Source organism: Suncus etruscus, chromosome 1 (assembly GCF_024139225.1).
Source record: "Suncus etruscus isolate mSunEtr1 chromosome 1, mSunEtr1.pri.cur, whole genome shotgun sequence".
Lineage (NCBI taxonomy): Eukaryota > Metazoa > Chordata > Mammalia > Eulipotyphla > Soricidae > Suncus > Suncus etruscus.
This window is the reverse complement of record NC_064848.1, coordinates 188,926,752-188,945,691: the sequence shown is the minus strand read 5'-3', so window position 1 is coordinate 188,945,691 and position 18,940 is coordinate 188,926,752.

Genomic DNA, 18,940 nt, shown 5'->3' with positions numbered 1-18,940 from the left:
GAGCCCCACTGGCCCAGCAGGACACTCACTTTGGTGGTAGCCCCCCAGTTTGTGGGCTGTCTGCACTTGTCCTGGGGCTGGATGAGGAGGTTTGAATGTGGGGGTCAGTCGAGGTGTGACCCTTCTCCCTCACTCTCACCCAGGGCCTCTCTGGACCATACATTCTCCCCTGGAGACCATCAGGGCCTGCCCTGGCCAGTCCCCAAGTCTCTCTGGGATCTGCAATGGGATATTTGGGTAACCCACTCCCCATCTCCCAGGTCAGGGGACCCTTGGCCCAGCCCACGATAGCTCTGTAGCTTCAAGTCTGGGATTGGGGATCCTGCTTTCTCTGAGGAATGTTGGGGGGCTTGAGAGGGGGTACCCCTTGAGTCTTGGCCACTTAGTTTTGCAGCCTCAGCAACTTCGTCTGAGCTCATGGAACAGGTCTGGTTCCCAGATCAAGCTCCTGTGTCCTAGGCCTGGAGCTGAGGCTGTGGTGGGAATTCTGGGGTGGGTGTGGGAATTCTGGTGGCAGCAGGAGGTCACAGAGGGGACAGCAGGAGACAGCGGGGGGACAGCCAGGGACAGCGGGGCTGTGGCTGAGACAGGAGAGGCTGAGGCAGCAGTGAGCTGTTGGTCCTGCCTAGGTAGGAGAACCTAGCTGAGGAGTAGGGGGCATAAGGGTGGGTCTGGCTGCACCAGCTCGAGAGAGGCCCATAGTTTTGGGCTTCCCTCAGCACCCCTCACTTTGGCTTTCTTTGGGGTGAGCCGATCTGTTGTGAGCCTGTACCCAGGGGTCCCTCCTTTCCCTTCCCAGGCCAGGACTTTGTAGATGGAAATGCCAAGAGCCTCTCTCTGGCTGGTTGCAGGTGTGAATGTGGTCCTGAGGGTGCATGGTAGGGGGGCAGCTGTCCCACGGAACTGGATTTGGGACACCCAGGCTGGGCGCCCTGTGTTGAGACTGTAAGCCCCGGAGGATTCTGGGAGATGGCATGGAGAGCTGGGCGCAGGGCAGCCTGGGAAATGGTGCGGCCAAGCCTGGGCAGCAGGGTGTGGCCAGCTGGAATGTGTGGGCTGGCCCGCTCCACCCGAGCACATGCAGGCACCACATGCAGTCACTGGCCCAGCTAGGAACCTCCTGCCCCCTGCTCTGCTCCTCCAGACTTGTCCCTGTTCCCTCTACCCTCCTTGCTGTGGGACACCCCCACCTCTTCTCCCAAGAAGCTGCACAGGTCCTGAAGGTCTTGTGTTTGCTGCATTTTTCTGTCCTGTGAGGAGACCAGTTGCTCCTGGGCCCTGTCTCTGTGCTGAGCTGAGTCCAAAGGTCCTGGGACCAGCGGGGGTCATCTCTGTTCCAGGATGGGGTGTTGGGCTTGTCATGGGCCCATGCTTCCTGTCGGGCATGGAGCAACTCTCTTGCAGGCCTCTGCCAGCCTAAGTGCCTCCCAGCTCCCTGTAACTGGCTCATGGAGTCTTTGAGAGTGCCAGTCCCTGGGCATCCAGGCCTTCATGCCTGCCAGTGCCGGGCCTTGGGCCCTGACCCTTTGCATTGAGAAATGTCCTGGGCACTCCAGCTACCACCAACCTGGTGGCCTGTTCAGTCCACTTCTGAGGTCCCCTGGAGATGGCTCCTTGAGATCCAAGCCTGGGCCTGCTCATCTGGCTCCTGGGCAGCTCAGGGAGTGAGAACAAAGACTTTTGGGGGCACAGAAAGTTTGGGGAAGCCCTGAGGGCTGCATATTGCAAAGGGCTTATACAGGAGCTGGAGGGTGTGTGGGGCCTGTAGTCTGGGGAGAAACAGCTCCACTGCAAGGGATTGCTCAGTGGAGATGCCAGACATCTCTCTTGAAATTGAGGGGTTCAGGCTCCTCCTTCCCCTGTGGGGTACAGTTAATGGGCCTGTATGGAGATTGAGTGTGGGTATGGGGCAGTCTGAAATGTGGGTGCGGGGGAGGTGGTGCAGGGACCAGGTCTGTGGGGTGTGCCAGAGAACGGGTGTCAGCAGGGGAGTCTTTCTGGGTTCAGCTGCTGTGTGAGTGTGGTTTTGGGTGTGTGTGTGTGGGAGCTTGTGCATTTAGGGCTGTGTGAGCAGGTCACCTGCACACGTGTGTGTGTGTGTGTGTGTGTGTGTGTGTGTGAGATACGAATTGTGAAGCTTACTGTGAGAGTGTGGGTATCTAAATATTGGAATCTAGGTGCATGGCTTGTGGGTAAGAGTCCTAGAATGAATGGCAGTGTGTAAAGGTGCATGTGAACGAGTGGAAATTGTGTGTGTTATTCACAGTGGGTGATGTTGGTGTCCGTGAGTAAGTACTGTGTGTGGTCGGCATGGCTGTGTGTGTGTGTGTGTGTGTGTGTGTGTGTGAGTCTGGTCATGTGAGTGCATGTGAGTTGTATGTGAGTGTCAGTCTGGAAGTGTGTGGATATGTGTCAACTGTGTGACAATGTGTGTATAAATCTGTTTGCGGGAGCCAAATAGAAACACATGAGTTTGTGAGTATCGATGTGTGGGAATCTGTGTGGAAATGTATGAATGTGAATCTATTTTTTTCCCCCCATATCTTGCAGTCTTCAGGGCTTACTCCTTCTGGTTTTGTTCTCAGGGAGTAATCCTGGCAATCTTGGGGGACCATATTGGGTGCTGAGGATAGAACCCAGGTTGGTTAGCTGCAAGACAAAGCGCCCTACCCACTGTACTATTGTCCCAATTCTGAATATGTGTGAATTTGTGTGTGTATGTGTGTAAAGCTGTGTGAAAGTGCATGAATGGTGTCCGTTTGTGTGTGCTCATAAATGTGAACTTCATGGAAACACATGAATGTGTGTGTATATCCCCGTGTGAGAGGTTAGGGACAGTGTGTGTATCTGTGTTTGAGCTGTGCGAAAATGCAGGAGTATTCATGTAGGGTGTGTCTCTGTGTGTTTGTGTGCGAGTGAGCTGAGTGGGGATATGGGGGGGGAATGTGTGTGGGTGTGGACATGCTGTATATAAAAGTGGCTTATCCCCAGGGGACTGGCAGGGACCCAGGGCTGTAAGAACAGTTGGACGCTGCATGCGGGGAAACCTAGGACCTGCCAGGAGTTCTGGGGGGAGATTTCAGGAGTTCAGACTCGTTTGTCCCTGGATATTACTTGTGTGTGTCTATATGTGTGTGTGTGTTTGTATTGCATACACACGTGGCCATTTCCTGTCCCAGAGAAAGCTTGGAAGTTTTTTTTTTTAAATTTGTTTCATTTTGTGGCCATTTTTTTTTGGGTTTTTTGGGCCACACCCGTTTGATGCTCAGGGATTACTCCTGGCTAAGCGCTCAGAAATCGCCCCTGGCTTGGGGAGACCATATGGGATGCCAGGGGATTGAACCGAGGTCTTTCTTTGGCTAGCACTTGGAAGGCAGACACCTTACCTCTAGCGCCACCTCGCCGGCCCCAATTTGTTTCATTTTGTTTAGTTTTTGATTGTGCTCAGGGTTACTTCTGGCTCTGAACTCAGGAATTACTCCTGAGTGTTTGGGAATGCTGGAGATGGAACCCTGGTCAGCCATGTGCAAGGCAAGTGCCCTCCTGGTACTATCACCCAGGCCCTGGAAGTAAATATTTTTTTTTTGGGGGGGGCCACACCTGGCAGTGCTCAGGGGTAATTCCCTGAGCTTCTGGGAAGGCTCAGGGTCCTACTGGCAGGCTTGGGGGACCATATGAGATGCTGGGGATTGAACCTGGGTACGACCTCGGTTAGCTGCATACAAGGCAAATGCCCTACCGCTGTGCTATCGCTCCAGTCTCTGGAAGTAATTTTATTTATTTATTTATTTATTTATTTATTTATTTATTTGTTTTTTGGGTCACACCCTGCAGCGCTTATGGGTTACTCCTGGCTCTATGCTCAGAAATAGCTCCTGACATGCTCGGGGGACTATATGGGATGCTGGGATTCAAACCACTGTTTTTCTGCATGCAAAGCAAACACCCTACCTCCATGCTATCTCTCTGGTCCCTGGTAGTAATTTTTTATGCTAAAAAAATAGTTTCATTGAAGAGAGAAGATACCCATAAAGCTTTTGCCTCACATGCAACTGACAAAAGTTTCTTCCCCCGGCACCTCATATGATTCCATGAGTCCAGAACCAGGAGTAAGACCCGAGCACCACTGGCTTACCCCTCCCCTAAAAAGCAAAAACAGAAAACAAACCAAAACCCAGAATAAAAATAAACATCAGAAATAACATTTACAAGATTTATGTAATGTTTAAGAACACTGGGGCAGGGAAATAAATAGCTCAAAATGTTGGGATCCAGGCTTTGCACCAAAAGTCCTGGGCTCTAGTCCCAACACTTGCATGGCCTCTGAGCATTTCCATGAGTGATCCCTGAACATTGTACTCTGCCTGTGTGGCCCCAAATAAAGCAAAGCAAAAACAAACAAAACAAAACAAAACAAAAAATACAACGAAAGAATGAACACATAATAATGGGCTAGAGATGTGACTCACATGGTGAAGCCAGGGCCTAACAAGGGCCAGGCGGCGTGTTGGCTCTTGGGAGAGGCATCCCCTTCTCCCCATCATCACTGGGTACAGCCCTGGTGGTACCCAGCACTACCTGTTTTGTTAGGAACCATCCAGTGCTAGAGCCCTCAGTCCCCCGCAGTGGAGGACCAGCAGGTTGGGGTGTGGAAACCCTGGCTTAGGCCGCCAGCAGGACACAGACTTGTGGCTGGGCCGGGACAGCTCAGTGCTGCCCTCTGGTGGTGCAGGACGTGGCCACCTCCACTCCTTGTAGCCGCAGTTTTGTTTTGTTTTTGGTTTTTGGGTCACACCCAGCAGCACTCAGGGGTTCCTCCTGGCTCTACGCTCAGAAATCGCTCCTGGCAGGCACAGGGGACCATATGGGATGCCGGGATTCGAACCACCGTCCTTCTGCATGCAAGGCAAATGCCTTACCTCCATGCTATCTCTCTGGCCCCATAGCCGCAGTTTTGTACTGAGTTCCATGAGCATCTCCATGCTGGACCTTTCAGCGGGCACCCTCTTTCTGTGCACACACACAAGCACCCTTTTCGTGTGCCCTGGTACCCACCAAACTATGCACAGGGATGAATACTCCCATTGCCAAGGGAGTGGAAAAAGTCTCTGGCTGCCAGAGACACCAGCCAACAGGAAGGGGTGGTCGGTGCCTTGGACTTAATCGCACCTTAGGGTCTAGGGGAGCTGATTTTGGGGACTTCAGAATGGCTTGCGTGGTTACTTGAGTGGGGAGAGGAATCTTGGCAAGGACAGGCAGGTTATATGAGATGAAGAATTGGGGGTGCAAAGATGCTTAATGCACAGTCTTAGAAAGACTGAGTCCATTGGATTGGAGGCAGGGAATGGCCACAAGGGCCTGCCTGGGACACTACTATGATGGGGCTCGTGATTCTGGTGGGAGACAGGCCCCTGAGCGGCCCCCCCCCCCACCCCATCCTACTCAACCAGCCTCTCCCGGGCCTGCAGGGCTGAGGCGCGACCCAGAGTGGCCAGCAGAGGGTGCTCCCAGTACGCGTTTGTGGCTCCCGCCAGCTGGCAGCAACGTTTCTCCAGGGATTTTAGGTTCTTAGAAAGCGCCCAAACTTGCAATGGGCTCAGAAGATAATCCTCGGGGACTACCAAGCACAGGAGGGATGAGTTCCTGAAGTGGAACTCCCAGAGTTTCTTTCTCTCTGTCCCTTGCTCCGAGCTCATGCTGGCTGGTTCCTCTTTTCACCCCCTTGTATTCATGAAGGCCCCACAGAAATAGAATTGTGGGGTCTGGAGATATAGCACAGCTGGTAGGGCATTTGCTTTGCTTATGGCCTACCCAGGTTTGATCCTCGTCATCCCATATGGTTCCCTGAGCACCACCACGAATGATTCCCGAATGTAGAGCCTAGAATAACTCCTGAGCACCCCAGGGGTGGTCCCAAAACAAAACAAACAAAAATTAGGACCACTCTGCAAGACCTGCCATGGAGATGCTCCCCTAAGCCGACTGGCCTTCTAGAACCTTCTGGTGCTTCAGCTCCAGGCTCTGTTTCCCCAGGGTAGAGGACTTTCTGGAGGCTCAGATTGCTGAGTCTGGAGTTCCCAGGGCCCGGAGCCAGCCCAGATTCTTCTTTTACTTCATTCCTCTCAGGCAAAATCCCTTCTTGGGGACGCTGCTGCTTGCCTCACCTAGGCTGGGACTCCCCTTTCTCATTCAAAAGCATCCAGGGGCTCCTTCCCTCCCTCCCTTTCCGCATGCCCCACCCTGCCCAGAGGAATGATAAGGGCGAGAATGTGAACAGTTTTCTTTACACTGGAATCTGCTTGTCCCTCTATCTTATCTGTCCCAGACAGCAGCAGAAGGACACACCCTCTTGCTACACCAACGCAGCCAGGGCTGGGAGAGGGCTCAGAGCTGAGGGTGGGAGATCCCAGGGTCCCATCTTGCACCATTAGGCGTGCCCCTGCCCTATTCTGTGTCTAGCCCCAGGGGCATTTCCCATGGTGAAGTCCTTCTTTACAGATAAATGCCCAGATGCATAAAAGACACAATGAGGGTTGGGGAGCAAGCGTAGAAAAGCTGATGCAGGGCTGAAGAGATAGTATAGTAGGTAGGGCCTTGCATGCCTTGCATGGTGCTGATCTGGGTTCGATCCTTGGCATCCCATACGGTCTCCTGAGCACTACTAGGAGTAATTCCTGAGTGGTTTGAGAAAGAAACACACTAAACAAAGCAAAACAAAGCTGTTCTAAAGAAAGTTGCAAGATCAATGGCCCCCGGAGAGATAGCACAGCGGTGTTTGCCTTGCAAGCAGCCGATCCAGGACCAAAGGTGGTTGGTTCGAATCCCGGTGTCCCATATGGTCCCCCATGCCTGCCAGGAGCTATTTCTGAGCAGACAGCCAGGAGTAACCCCTGAACACTGCCGGTGTGACCCAAAAAACCAAAAAAAAAAAAAAAAATCATGGCCCCACAGGGTAGCCCTTCTTCCCTGCTTCTGTAGCTCATAGTCAAGAAGGAAAAATCCCAGAGGGCCAAGATCAGGAATGATAGTGAGTTCATGGACTGAGAAGGGAAACAGGAAGGACTGGCCTCAGGGATGGATGCCTCATCTCCTCCTGGCCCAAGCAATGGACCCAATGATCCCAAACAGCTGAGAGATGATCTTCAGGTACAAGCAACCCCCACAATAGACAAGACTGCAAACCTTTAAAAATAATAAATTTGGGGGCCGGAGAGATAGCATGGAGGTAGGGCATTTGCCTTGCACGCAGAGGATGGTGGTTTGAATCCCGGCATCCCATATGGTCCCCCTAGCCTGTCAGGAGCAATTTATGAGTGTAGAGCCAGGAGTAATCCCTGAGTGCTGCCAGGTGTGACCCCCCAAACAACCCCCCCAAAAAAAACCCCAAAAAGAAACAAAACAAAACAGAGAAATAGACACATATACACAGAGAGAGACAGAGACACAGAGAGATACAGAGAGACACACAGAGAGACAGGGACAGAGAGACACAGAGAGAGATGGAGAGAGAGAAAGTATGTGGGGTATTGATGGGAGGAAAGTTGTTTGCAGCCTGGAGGTGGTAGGAGCAAATATTGATAAGACTTTTCAAGAAGATCATTAAATAGAAAAAAAAAAAAACAAAACACATAAAACTGTGGACCACTGCTAGTTCCCCCAAAGTCAAAAAAAAAAAAAAAAGTCCAAAAGAAATAAAAGAACTTGCACAGAGTTGAGAGAAGCCTGTAAGCACCCCAAATGTGGATGAAAGACAAGCAAAGAGACTCTCCAGGGATGACTCAGGAGTCAGCCATGCATAGGGCAGAAAGCGGTGGCACAAGTGGTAGGGTGTTTGCTAACCACGCGCTAACCTAGGACGAACTGCGGTTTGATCCCCCAGCATTCCATATGGTACCCCAAGCCAGGAGCGATTTCTGAGCACATAGCAATGAGTAACCCCTGAGCAGCGATTTCTGAGCACATAACAAAGGGGGCTGGAGAGATAGCATGGAGGTAAGGTGTTTGCCTTTCATGCAGAAGGTCATTGGTTCGAATCCCGGCATCCAAGATGGTCCCCCGAGCCTGCCAGGAGCGATTTCTGAGTGTGGAGCCAGGAATAACCCCTGAGCACTGCCGGGTGTGATCCCAAAACAAACAAACAAACAAACAAACAAGAACAGAGAGATAGAACAGGGGTTAAGGCAATTTTGCCTTGAACATGGCTGACTCTGGTTTGATCCCTGGGATCACATATGCTTTCCTAGCCCTGGCAGGAGTGATCCCTGAGCACAGTCAGGGGTCAGTTCTGAGCAGTATTGAGTGTGCCTTCTTCAATGCCAAAAAAAGTCTAAAGAAGAACTAAGTAAATTCTTGTGCCCTCCTGAATAGGGCATGTTTTTAGAGAACTGTAGTTTCCTCATTCTCAAAGAAAATTTGACAAAAGGCCTTAAAGAGAAAGGCTTTAATCTAGGGGTCTGCACTGTGACCCTCAATCTGCAGAAATTCTGGGACCTTTAGGAACTGAGAGGCCCAAACTCTGTGTGAAGAAACATTCCCCCTCTCCCAACAGAACAGAGGAAACAGTCCTAGAGGGGAAGGGAGGAGCAGGGCCCCCAGGGATTAAGAAGGACTGTGGTGGGTCTCCAAGAGCTGTTATTAGTTATTAGCAGGTACTGAGGCAGATCACAGCTTTCTTGGTAGAAAGTCTCCATTGTGATGTTAAACCAAAACAAAGCATCATAGTGAGGTGTGAGTGGGTGGCTGTTATTATAGGACCCTGGGACTCCCTTACAGTGGCCTTCCTGTTCCCATCATCCCACCCACTTAGAGGTACTCAAGCTACATCCCCCTGGATCCTCCTGGATGTGGCCACAGGGGAGAATCCATCGTGGAACCTTCAGCCTGACACCCTCCCTGGAAGGACACAAGGGTTTCATCCATGGTCTGGCTGCCCTGGCTCCAATGAGTGGTCTAGTTTGTGTCCCAGGAAGGCTCAGCTCCCTGCCCTGTGCATGGCTGACTCCTGAGTCATCCCTGAAGAGTCTGCTTCTTTTGCACCAACACTTGGGTGCTTAATTCTGTGCAAGTTGTGTCTTGGAGGGACTTTGTGTTGCTGGGGTTGAACCCTGGCATCTCATGCAAAGTTTGTGGACCATTCTTGATGCCATTTCTGTGGTCTCTATTCCTGTATATTCTTTTTTTTTTTTTTTTGCCACACCCCTTTGGTGCTCAGAGGTTACTCCTGGCTATGTGCTCAGAAGTTGCTCCTGGCTTGGGGGACCATATGGGACTCCGGGGGATCGAACTGCGGTCTGTCCTAGGCTAGTGCTGGCAAGGCAGACACCTTACCGCGCCGGCCCCTATTTCTGTATATTCTAATCTCAATTTTTCTTACCTTATTTTGGGGGTAGGGGCTCTATACCCTGTGATGCTCTGGGGTTACTCCAAATTCTGTGCTCGGGGGTCTCTTCTGGTGGTGCTCTGGAGATCATGAGGGTCAAGTCTGAGCCTTCTGCAATGCAAAGCTTGTGTTTAGCTTGTTATTTTTTGGGGGGAAGTAAAATAGTTTTATTTAGGAAATAAGACAAGAGAGGGGATGAGAGGAGAGGAGGAGAGGGAGAAAGAGAGTGCGCTAGAGAGTAAGCTAGAGGGGTGAGAGTAAGAGAGAGAGAGAGAGAGACAGAGAGAAAGACAGAGAGAGAGAGAGAGTAAGGAAGGGAGAGAGAGAGAGAGCACACAATACTCAAGAAAGAATGTGGCTTCTCCGGAGGAGAGATGCCAGAGGAGCTATGGAAACAGCAGACAGATGGGGACCTGCCAATACCTTCTTGGGAAGTGAGATGTGATTTGAAGCAGTTTCTCTGTTGCCTGCCCTAAAGAAACCCAAGACAGATGAACTCCTTTGTGGCTAATTGAGGCTGATAAGACTTTGACTGATGCCATTGCTAGAGAGAGAAGGCTGGACCCCACCCCAGAAACTCTTCAGAGGAACCAGAGGGCATAAGGAACATGAAGATGTGAAGGTGGGAAGGTGGGAATGTATTATAGTGTGACTGTGAATTGGGGAGAAAAACTATAAGATTAAACGGGCAAATCAAGTGGGGGTACCTCCTCATTCTGGGGTTTGTCTACATCTCATCTTGGGATGTATAATTCTTTTATGGAGTCCCCTTCATTCTTTCTTTCTCGGGAAGCCCAAATTGTCTCTCTCTTGTACTCATCACTTTATTTCCTTCATAATCTCCAAATCAAACTGTCTTCTTTTTTATTTATTTATTTTTGGCCACACCTGTTTGATGCTCAGGGGACCATATGGGACGCCGGGGGATCAAACAGTGGTCCGTTCCAGGTTACCACTTGCAAGGCAGACACCTTACCTCTAGTGTCACCTCTCTGGCCCCTGAAATAAAACTGTCTTCTTTGTGGATCTTCTCCTGAATTTCTTTCTGCAAGGGCAGACAATAGAGCACCAGGCAGAGATCAGATCTGGCCTTTCCTCACAAGCTAAAAGCAAACCTCTTGCCCCAGTCTGAAACCTACTGCAGTTTTGCACAGTGTCCACGGAGCAGAACTCAGGAAGCACATGGGGGCTGCAGGTAGACAAAGGTCCACCCTTGTGGGAGCTTCCGATCCTGACAATTCCCATCCCCGTGTGCAGGCACGTCCCTAGTACAAAGGTGGGGTGGGGGCTGGAGCGATAGCACAGCGGTAGGGTGTCTGCCTTGTACTCAGCTGATCCAGGACAGATTCTGGGCGTCCCATATGGTCCAGCAGCCTGCCAGAAGCGATTTCTTTCTTTCTTTTTTTTTTGGTTTTTGGGCTACACCCGGCGTTGCTCAGGGGTTACTCCTGGCTGTCTGCTCAGAAATAGCTCCTGGCAGGCACGGGGGACCACATAGGACACTGGAATTCGAACCAACCACCTTTGGTCCTGGATCGGCTGCTTGCAAGGCAAACGCTGCTGTGCTATCTCTCTGGGCCCCAGAAGCGATTTCTGAGTGCAGAGCCAGGAGTAACCCCTGAGCGTCACCGGGTGTGGCCCCAAAACCAAACCAAACCAAACTAAACCAAACCAAACCCAAACAAAACAAAGGTGGGTCCAACAGGAAGGCAGTAACAACTCCCTGGCTCCCACTTCTCCCACATACAACACAATCTTCCCTGCTCCTCTGTTTTCTCAAAAACCCAAATCCATTCATCTCTGGCTTCATTCCAGCCTCTTTCCTTCTGCAATGTCTGTTATTCTTATGTAAAAATTTGCTTTGCTGGAGAGATAGCACAGCGGTAGGGCGTTTGCCTTGCACACAGCCGATCCAGGATAGATGGAAGGTGGTTCAAATCCCTGCAATCCAGATGCAATCCCCCGAGCCTGCCAGGAGTGATTTCTGAGCGCAGAGCCAGGAGTAACCCCTGAGCGCCGCTGGGTGTGACCCAAAACCAAAACCAAACAAAAATTTGCTTTGCTTTGGGGCCACACTTGGTGGTGTTCAGGGATTACTCCTGGCTGGGCATACAGGAATTACAGTGCTCCTTGTGACCTGAGGGGGTCCATATGGGATGCCAGGGATTGAACCCGGGTCAACCATATGCAATGCAAAATATGCCCTCCCTGCTGTACTACGGCTCTAGCCTCAATCATTCCTATTCGGTCAGAGCCAAGTCTTTGCTGGGGTCTGTTGTGGGGTGCATGCAGGCTGGTGCCCGCATTGGCGCCTCACCCACAGGAGGTGCTGCTCATGGCAGAGTGGAAAACAAAGGGTTTTCTTCGAGAGGCGTTTTCCCTCTTCTTCACCTCTTACCCCACTGTCCGCCCCCACTTTCCCAGCTCCTCCAGCTTCGCGTTTCCTGCTATTCCCCAAACACAGCCGGCGCACCCCCACCTCCGCCTGCCTCCTTTCTCTCTCGCCCAGTCTCCTCGAGCTGGCAAAAGCCTGCCTGGGCTGGAAAGCTGGCTTTGTTGTCCCTCCTGCTGAAACCATCCTCCGCAGGCCGGGCTGAATGCGGGGCCCCTCCCAGGTGCTGGCGCGCACACATTCCTTTCCCACCGAACACAGAATGCTGCGCCCAGGAAGGTTGCCTTTGTGCGTCTGTGCTCTTGGCCTCCGACTCTCTCCCGCCTGGGCTCAACCTCCGGGCAGGGCCCTGGCTGACTCAGTCCTCAGCAGCATGATGACAGTGAGGGAATGAATGGTGCTGAGTGAGGGGCAACTTGGGCTCAGAGGGTGCCCCGCAGCCGGCCCCTGCCTTGCACACCTTGCAGGCCCAGAGAGCTGAGTTAGCACTCACTGGACTGAGAGAACAGAGCAAGGATGGAAACGTGCCATTGCATTTCCAAATTATTCCTATGGGAAGGTGCCAATGCAACGAGCCATAGGTCTAGAGTTAAGGCTACGTAGTGTTCTGGAAGTCTGGGGGTGCAAAGACATCTTCTGAGGTTGGAATCAAGGTGTTGATGAGCCTGCACACCTCCCCGGGGGCTTCAGGGGAATCTCTTCCTTTGCCTCTGCTGACCTCAGCAGGCTGGTGACTGCCAACTGCACACTCTGACCTCACACCTCCCCAAACTTGACCCCCTTGCCTCTCTCTCTGCCAGGTTTTGTTTCACATTGGCTTCCAAAAGCTCCCACAGAACAGTCTCTCCGTGGCATGCACGTTAACTGTTTGCGTCTAGAGTCATGTTTGCAGGTTCTGTGTATCAGAGGTGGACATAGTAAAATCCAATGCACCTTATTTCCTGAATCAGGGTCGCACAAGAAACAATGCAGACCAAGCTGAGGGTGAAACACGTGTAGTCTGGCAGTCTTCTACCTAGTATCACGTTCCTCATGCCTGCCAGAACTACCGTTTTATTTTATTTTATTTTATTTTTTTACTACCGTTTTATTGAGTATGGAGATTACCCCTGGTTTGGGGCAGACTTACAAGTAAGACAATCTTTGTTTTGGGTGAAACCAAGTTATAAACAAACAGACACAAAGAAACCAGGGATAAGCTTTGTTTTAGGTAAAATAAGGTGTAACCCAACAGACATCATTGGGGTTCTCTTTTGGTGGAGTTTGGGCCATTCCTGGTGGTGCTCAGGGTTTACTCTTGGCTCAGTGCTTAGGGATTACTCCTGGCAGTACTTAGGGAGCCCTATGTGGTACCAGAGATGGAACTGGAGTCAAATGCAGGACAAATGCTTCAACCCCTGTGTACTATCTATCTCTTGGAGGTTTTTTTTTTTGGAGGGGGTTGGTTTTTTGGGTCACACCCTGACCAGGGGTTACTCCTGGCTCTGTGCTCAGATATTGCTCCTGGCAGGCTCGGGGGACCATATGGGATGCCAGGAACCTATCAGGGTCCGTCCAAGGTTGGCCACGTGCAAGGCAAAAGCCCTACCACTATGCTATCTCTCCAGCTCCTCTTGGAGGTTCTTAATTCTGCCTAGTCAAGAAACAGAATTGGGGGCCGGAGAGATAGCATGGAGGTAAGGCGTTTGCCTTTCATGCAGGAGGTCATCGGTTCGAATCCCGGCGCCCCATATGGTCCCCTGTGCCTGCCAGGAGCAATTTCTGAGCCTGGAGCCAGGAATAACCCCTGAGCACTGCCAGGTGTGACCCAAAAACCAAAAAAAAAAAAAAAAAAAAAAAAAAAAAAGAAACAGAATTGGGGGGCCGGGAAGGTGGCGCTAGAGGTAAGGTAGCCAAGGAACGGACCGCGGTTCGATCCCCCAGCGTCCCATATGGTCCCCCCAAGCCAGGGGCGATTTCTGAGCACATAGCCAGGAGTAACCCCTGAGCGTCAAACGGGTGTGGCCCAAAAACCAAAAAAAAAAAAAAAAAAAAAAAAAAGAAGAAGAAACAGAATTGGAGATGACTTCTCTCCTCTGGGAGCCTCCCCCAGGTGGCTCTGGAGTCCTCAAAACTTCACTGGATCCCTACTGGGGCAGGTAGAGTGCCAGCGCTGGACAGAAGCCCTTATCCCAGCCTCATCCAGTGTTTGTCCTGGAGGTTTGCTTTATTTAGCAAACACACTGAATTAGAAAAGAGACACAGCATAGCCCCAACCCTTAGAGTCCAGATGGCCCCAAGCTCTGTCTTGTGGGAGCTGGGTCCTTGTATGGGTGGGTCAGTGGGCCAGATAAGAGATGGGAGTGAGGGGTTTTAAAAGCCGAGGTTCCTCCTTATTGGTAAAAGTTAAGCACCCCTGTAAGGTTGGGAGCCTGAGGCAGGAACAATGGCGGGGGTGGGGGTTGGGGGGTGGGTGAGGTTCAGCTTCAGGGATGAGAGGAAGGGGCTTGGGTGGAGCCTGAACCTCTGCATAAGGTCCTTTCCTCCCTGCTCACTTGGAAAGAACTGAGACACCCCAACTCCATTGTGGTCCTCCCCAAACCTCCTCCCCTGGTCCTCCTGCTAGTCCTTCTACTGGTTCTCTTGGTCCATCTACCTCCTCTCCTCACCTTCTCCTTCCCTGATCATTCTGGGCTCCTAGTCTTGGTGGTTCTCTGTTCTCCCTCCTCCCTGAGCTCCTCTCCCTTCTCCTCTCCTGTCCTCCTTCCCTTGTGCCTCTTCACACCCAATCAAGACTCTGGCTCTTGCTGATCTCATCTCAGAGAAAAAGTCAAGAGCAGTCTCTTTTCAGGGCTGTGACAGGCAGAGAGGGGCTGCTTTGCTCAGAGCCTGCTCAGGCTCACTAAGACAGGGAGACCACCTACCCATAACAGACTCCCAGTCTGAGGGGGTGGGGAGAGACACAGCAACTCCCTGGAGATGGGAGAGGAGAGGCCTGTCTCAGTTTCTGAGTCTGGGCCCCACCTGCCCTGAATGATAAGAGTTCTACAAGTGAGTGTGAGCAAACAAGCTGAAGGGTATGGAGGGTGAACATGGGATGACAATTGGAAGGCACCCCTGAGTGCTCTATCTGGCTCCTCAGTGAGTTTGCAGGCAGAGTGTAAGTGTGTGAGTGGAAAAGCCCCTGGCTGGCTTCCTGCTGCCCCCTAAATCCCTGCAGCCTATCTTCCAGCCGTGGGCTGCAGTTCCCATACATACTCCCCTTCCAGACTTCCTCCCCGCCCAGTCCTAGGGCTCTGGCTCCTCCCTCCTGCCTTCTCCTCCTGCCCAGGGTAGTGGGTGTGGGGGGGGGGGACACCCAGCCTGGTGTCCTTTGGAGGGAGGTGCTGGGCAGCTGACTGGGCTTTGTCTGAAAAAGTGGAATGTCCTCTCGTGACTGTGCTTTGGGTCCACCCCAGACTGGAAACCGTTGGTGGGGCCCAGCTTGCCCGTCTGGGGAGGGGATGTGTGTCAGGGCAGGAGGCCCCACCTCTGTCTCTTCTATTCAGGATGAGCCTCCTGGAGCCCCAGGAATGTCGTCGTGTGCCTCCTACAGCCCTGGGAGGCGTTGGTGGGGCTGGGTGGGCCCTCGGAGCCAGACGCAAATCATCGGTGGGCGGATCTGGGCTGGGCCAGGGCAGAGGCTGAAGAGCCCAGCAGCAGAAGGAGCTGGCCTGAGGGGCCACATCTGGGGATGGGCCAGGATGCAGGACCCACAAGGTTGTCTGTTGGTCTAGGGAGGGGCCAGGTCTAGGGGTCCCCGGGTCTCTGGGATTCCCTGAAGAATCTGGGGTTCTTTTCTCATCCACCAGGGCAAGGGCCAGCTGGGGGACTTTCCTGGACCCCACTGGATGGGTCAGACGACATGTGTCACCTTCTTGGAAACCCCCCAAGAATCCTGTCCCCCACAGCTCAGTCCATATCTCTGGTTGTCCAGCAGCTTCCGGCTGTGCTGGGTTCTTCTCTCCTGGGGGGGGGGGGGTCAGGTAGTGCTGGGACCTGCAGGAACATGGTCAGCTGGGAGAGGGGCCAATCCACCCACCTGACAGTGACATAGCCCTGGCATGGGCCCTGTAGCCTGAGGCTTCCCCAAGCTGCTTGTCTGGGGATCCCTTACCCCAAGTTCTGCTTCAGTTCCTGCCCCAGCAGCCTGCTCCCCTGCTCTCTCTCTCTTTATTTATTTATTTATTTATTTATTTATTTATTTATTTATTTATTTAGTTTTCGGGCCACACACGGCAATGCTCAGGAGTTACTCCTGGCTGTCTGCTCAGAAATAGCTCCTGGCAGGCACGGGGGACCATATGGGACACCGGGATTCGAACCAACCACCTTAGGTCCTGGATCGTCTGCTTGCAAGGCAAACACCGCTGTGCTATCTCTCCGGGCCCTCCCCTGCTCTCTTTATGGTTTCCAGCAGCCTCTGGAGAGGTGCTCAACAGGTTTTTGGCTAGCTGGATATGTGGCCCATGTGGATGTGTGCTTGTGCCTATATTTATGTGCACAACGGTGTACCTATGCATGCATGCATGCATCTATACATGCACCTACATGCATATAACGTGTTTATGCCCACATGCATAGGGATCTACGTGTATGTTTATGCATGGGAACATGTCTACAGGTCTACCATATTCATGTCTACCCAATGCACTGGTGTACATGTATAGATGTACATGTGTGCGTGCATATTCATGCATGTGCATGTATGTATACATACGTATCTGTTTTTTTTTTTTTTTTTTGTGTTTTTTTTTTTTTTTTTTTTTTGGTTTTTTGGGCCACACCCGGTAATTCTCAGGGGTTACTCCTGGCTATGCGCTCAGAAGTTGCTCCTGGCTTGGGGGACCATATGGGACGCCGGGGGATCGAACTGTGGTCCGTCCAAGGCTAGCGCAGGCAAGGCAGGAACCTTACCTCTTGTGCCACCGCCCGGCCCCATACATACGTATCTATGTGTGAATGCTGGGAGTGGTTCCAGGCATTTTCCTAGTGCCTCTCTAGCTCCTTCCCCTCACTGCAAACTTCTAGCAGCCTCTGGGGAATAGCTGTCTCCCTCCCAGGGCCGAGCCGCTGATTTTTGCCTGCTGCCCCTCTGGCTGCCAGGGGTCTCTCCCTACTGGAGGTGGAGGGCAGGTCTGGGCTGGAGGACCGTGTGTCTTTGGCTTGACTCTGGACTCTGGACTCTGGGCCTAGGCCCTGGCTCTGTGCTGCCGGGTCATCCCTCCCAATATCCTGGGCCCCCAGCCTCAGTTTCCCCACAGCATTGTTAGTCCTGCGAGACTACCCTGCCCTTGGATGGAGAAACACTGAGTGGGCCTTGCCTCCAGCCTTCATAGGCAGACACAGGTGGGAGAATATCCAAGGGTAAAAGGCTCCAAAGGAGAAACTGAGGCCCAGACATGAGGTCAGGGTAAAGGGGAGATGGTGTAATTGGGGGATGGGGAGGTTTTTAGTGATGGGAGGATAATGAGAGATTAAGAAATTTCCTTCAAAGGGCCCCAGACTTTGTGTTTGTGTGTGTGTGTGTGTGTGTGTGTGTGTGTGTGTGTGTGTGTGTGGTTCTGTACAGTGTAGGCTGGACTGGGGGCTCTGGGAGGCTGTGCAAGGCTCAGAGCAGGAGGACATGGCTCCCCAGGGCTGAGTAGGGCAGGGGGCAGGCAGGGCAGGGGGAGAGGGCTCTGCCGTGGCCATTCCAGGGAATGGCCAACTAATACAGGTCATTTGGGGCCTCCTGCCTGACTGGAGACCCTCTGTCCACCTCACCCAAGAGCTTGTGCTCATCTGCCTCCTTCCATGGCCTTCATCAATCCAGGCAGGTGGGAGCAGGTGGGAGCAGGTGGGAGCTTCAACCCTGCTTTCCCAAACACTCACTCTGCCCTGTCTCTTTTTGAGGGGGCCACAGTCAGCTTTGCTCAGGACTTCCTCCTGACTCTGCACTCAGGGGTCACTGCTGGAGGGCTCAGGAGACCACATAGGGTACCTGAGATCGAACCTGGGTCAGTCGTGTGCAAGGCAAATGCCTCTCTGCTGTGTTATCTTTTCAGCCTCACATCATGCCCATCTTTCAGAGGGGACAGTGCCCTTCTACTTTCCAGGTGGGAAGTGCTACCTCAGAGCTGCCTCAGTGGAACCATCCTGTGCCCCGTGTGTGGGCTCTGGCCCTTGCACCTCCTGCTTGGCCCCGCCCTTGCCCAGAGCCCGTTCAGACAGCGGCTGACGCCAGAGCCTGGCAGTGCCTAAATCGTTAGCGCCGCTGAGATTAGGCAGCTAATCTCTGTACAGGGCAGCACCAGTGCAGGAAGTGGGGTGGCCCTGCCCCCCTGCAGGCAGTGAGCCCCACACCAGGCCCTGAGGCCCAGATCCTGTGGCGTCTGCCTTCCGTGGCCACTTGGGGGTCCTTCCCCAGTGACTTTCCTCAGATTGAGGGGGATGCGTGTGGGGTGATTTTATAGATGAGCAGCGGTTCTCCACTCCTGCTTTCTCAGGGGTTCTTAGGCATAATCTCACTAAATATTAGAGGAAACAGGCTGGTGAATCGACTTTCTAGAAGGTTCCCAGCTGCCCTGGTGGGAGTATCTCTGCCCATTTATACAAGGTACCCCACACACTTGGGAGGATCCCAGTAAAAGGGAGATGCCCTCAGGTCAGAGACTGTTTCTCCCCTATCAGCAGGGGGTGTGTGGTGGGGTCTCCCTCTGAACCCCTGGTTATCTGGGAGCTGTGTCACCCAACTTCTCCACCCTCTCTGTGGGGGCCAGATCAGCCTCGAGGTGCAGGGCCTGTGCAGCCTTGTTCCAGGCCTCTCAGACACCCCCCCCCAGGAATGAGCTCAGCAGCCTAATTGCGTCTGAGGATTGAGAATCACCCTGGCCTGGGGCTGTGCTCCAACACCATCTTTGTTCCCCCAACACGTGCCTGGGCCACTGGCCACTGGCCACTGGCCGCTGGGGCAGGGAGGGCGAGGGGAGGGCGAGGGGAGGGTGAGGGGAGGGTGAGGGGAGGGCAGGGGCCACGTGTGTCCTGCCTGGGGCCCTGGGCAGCTGGGGAGCAAATTACATGGCTGAGGTTTTGGCTCTGACTTCAAGGGCCCAGGGCCCAGCCCCACTGTGTCCTGCCTATAAAGGGCCAAGCGGGGTCTCCATCCACCA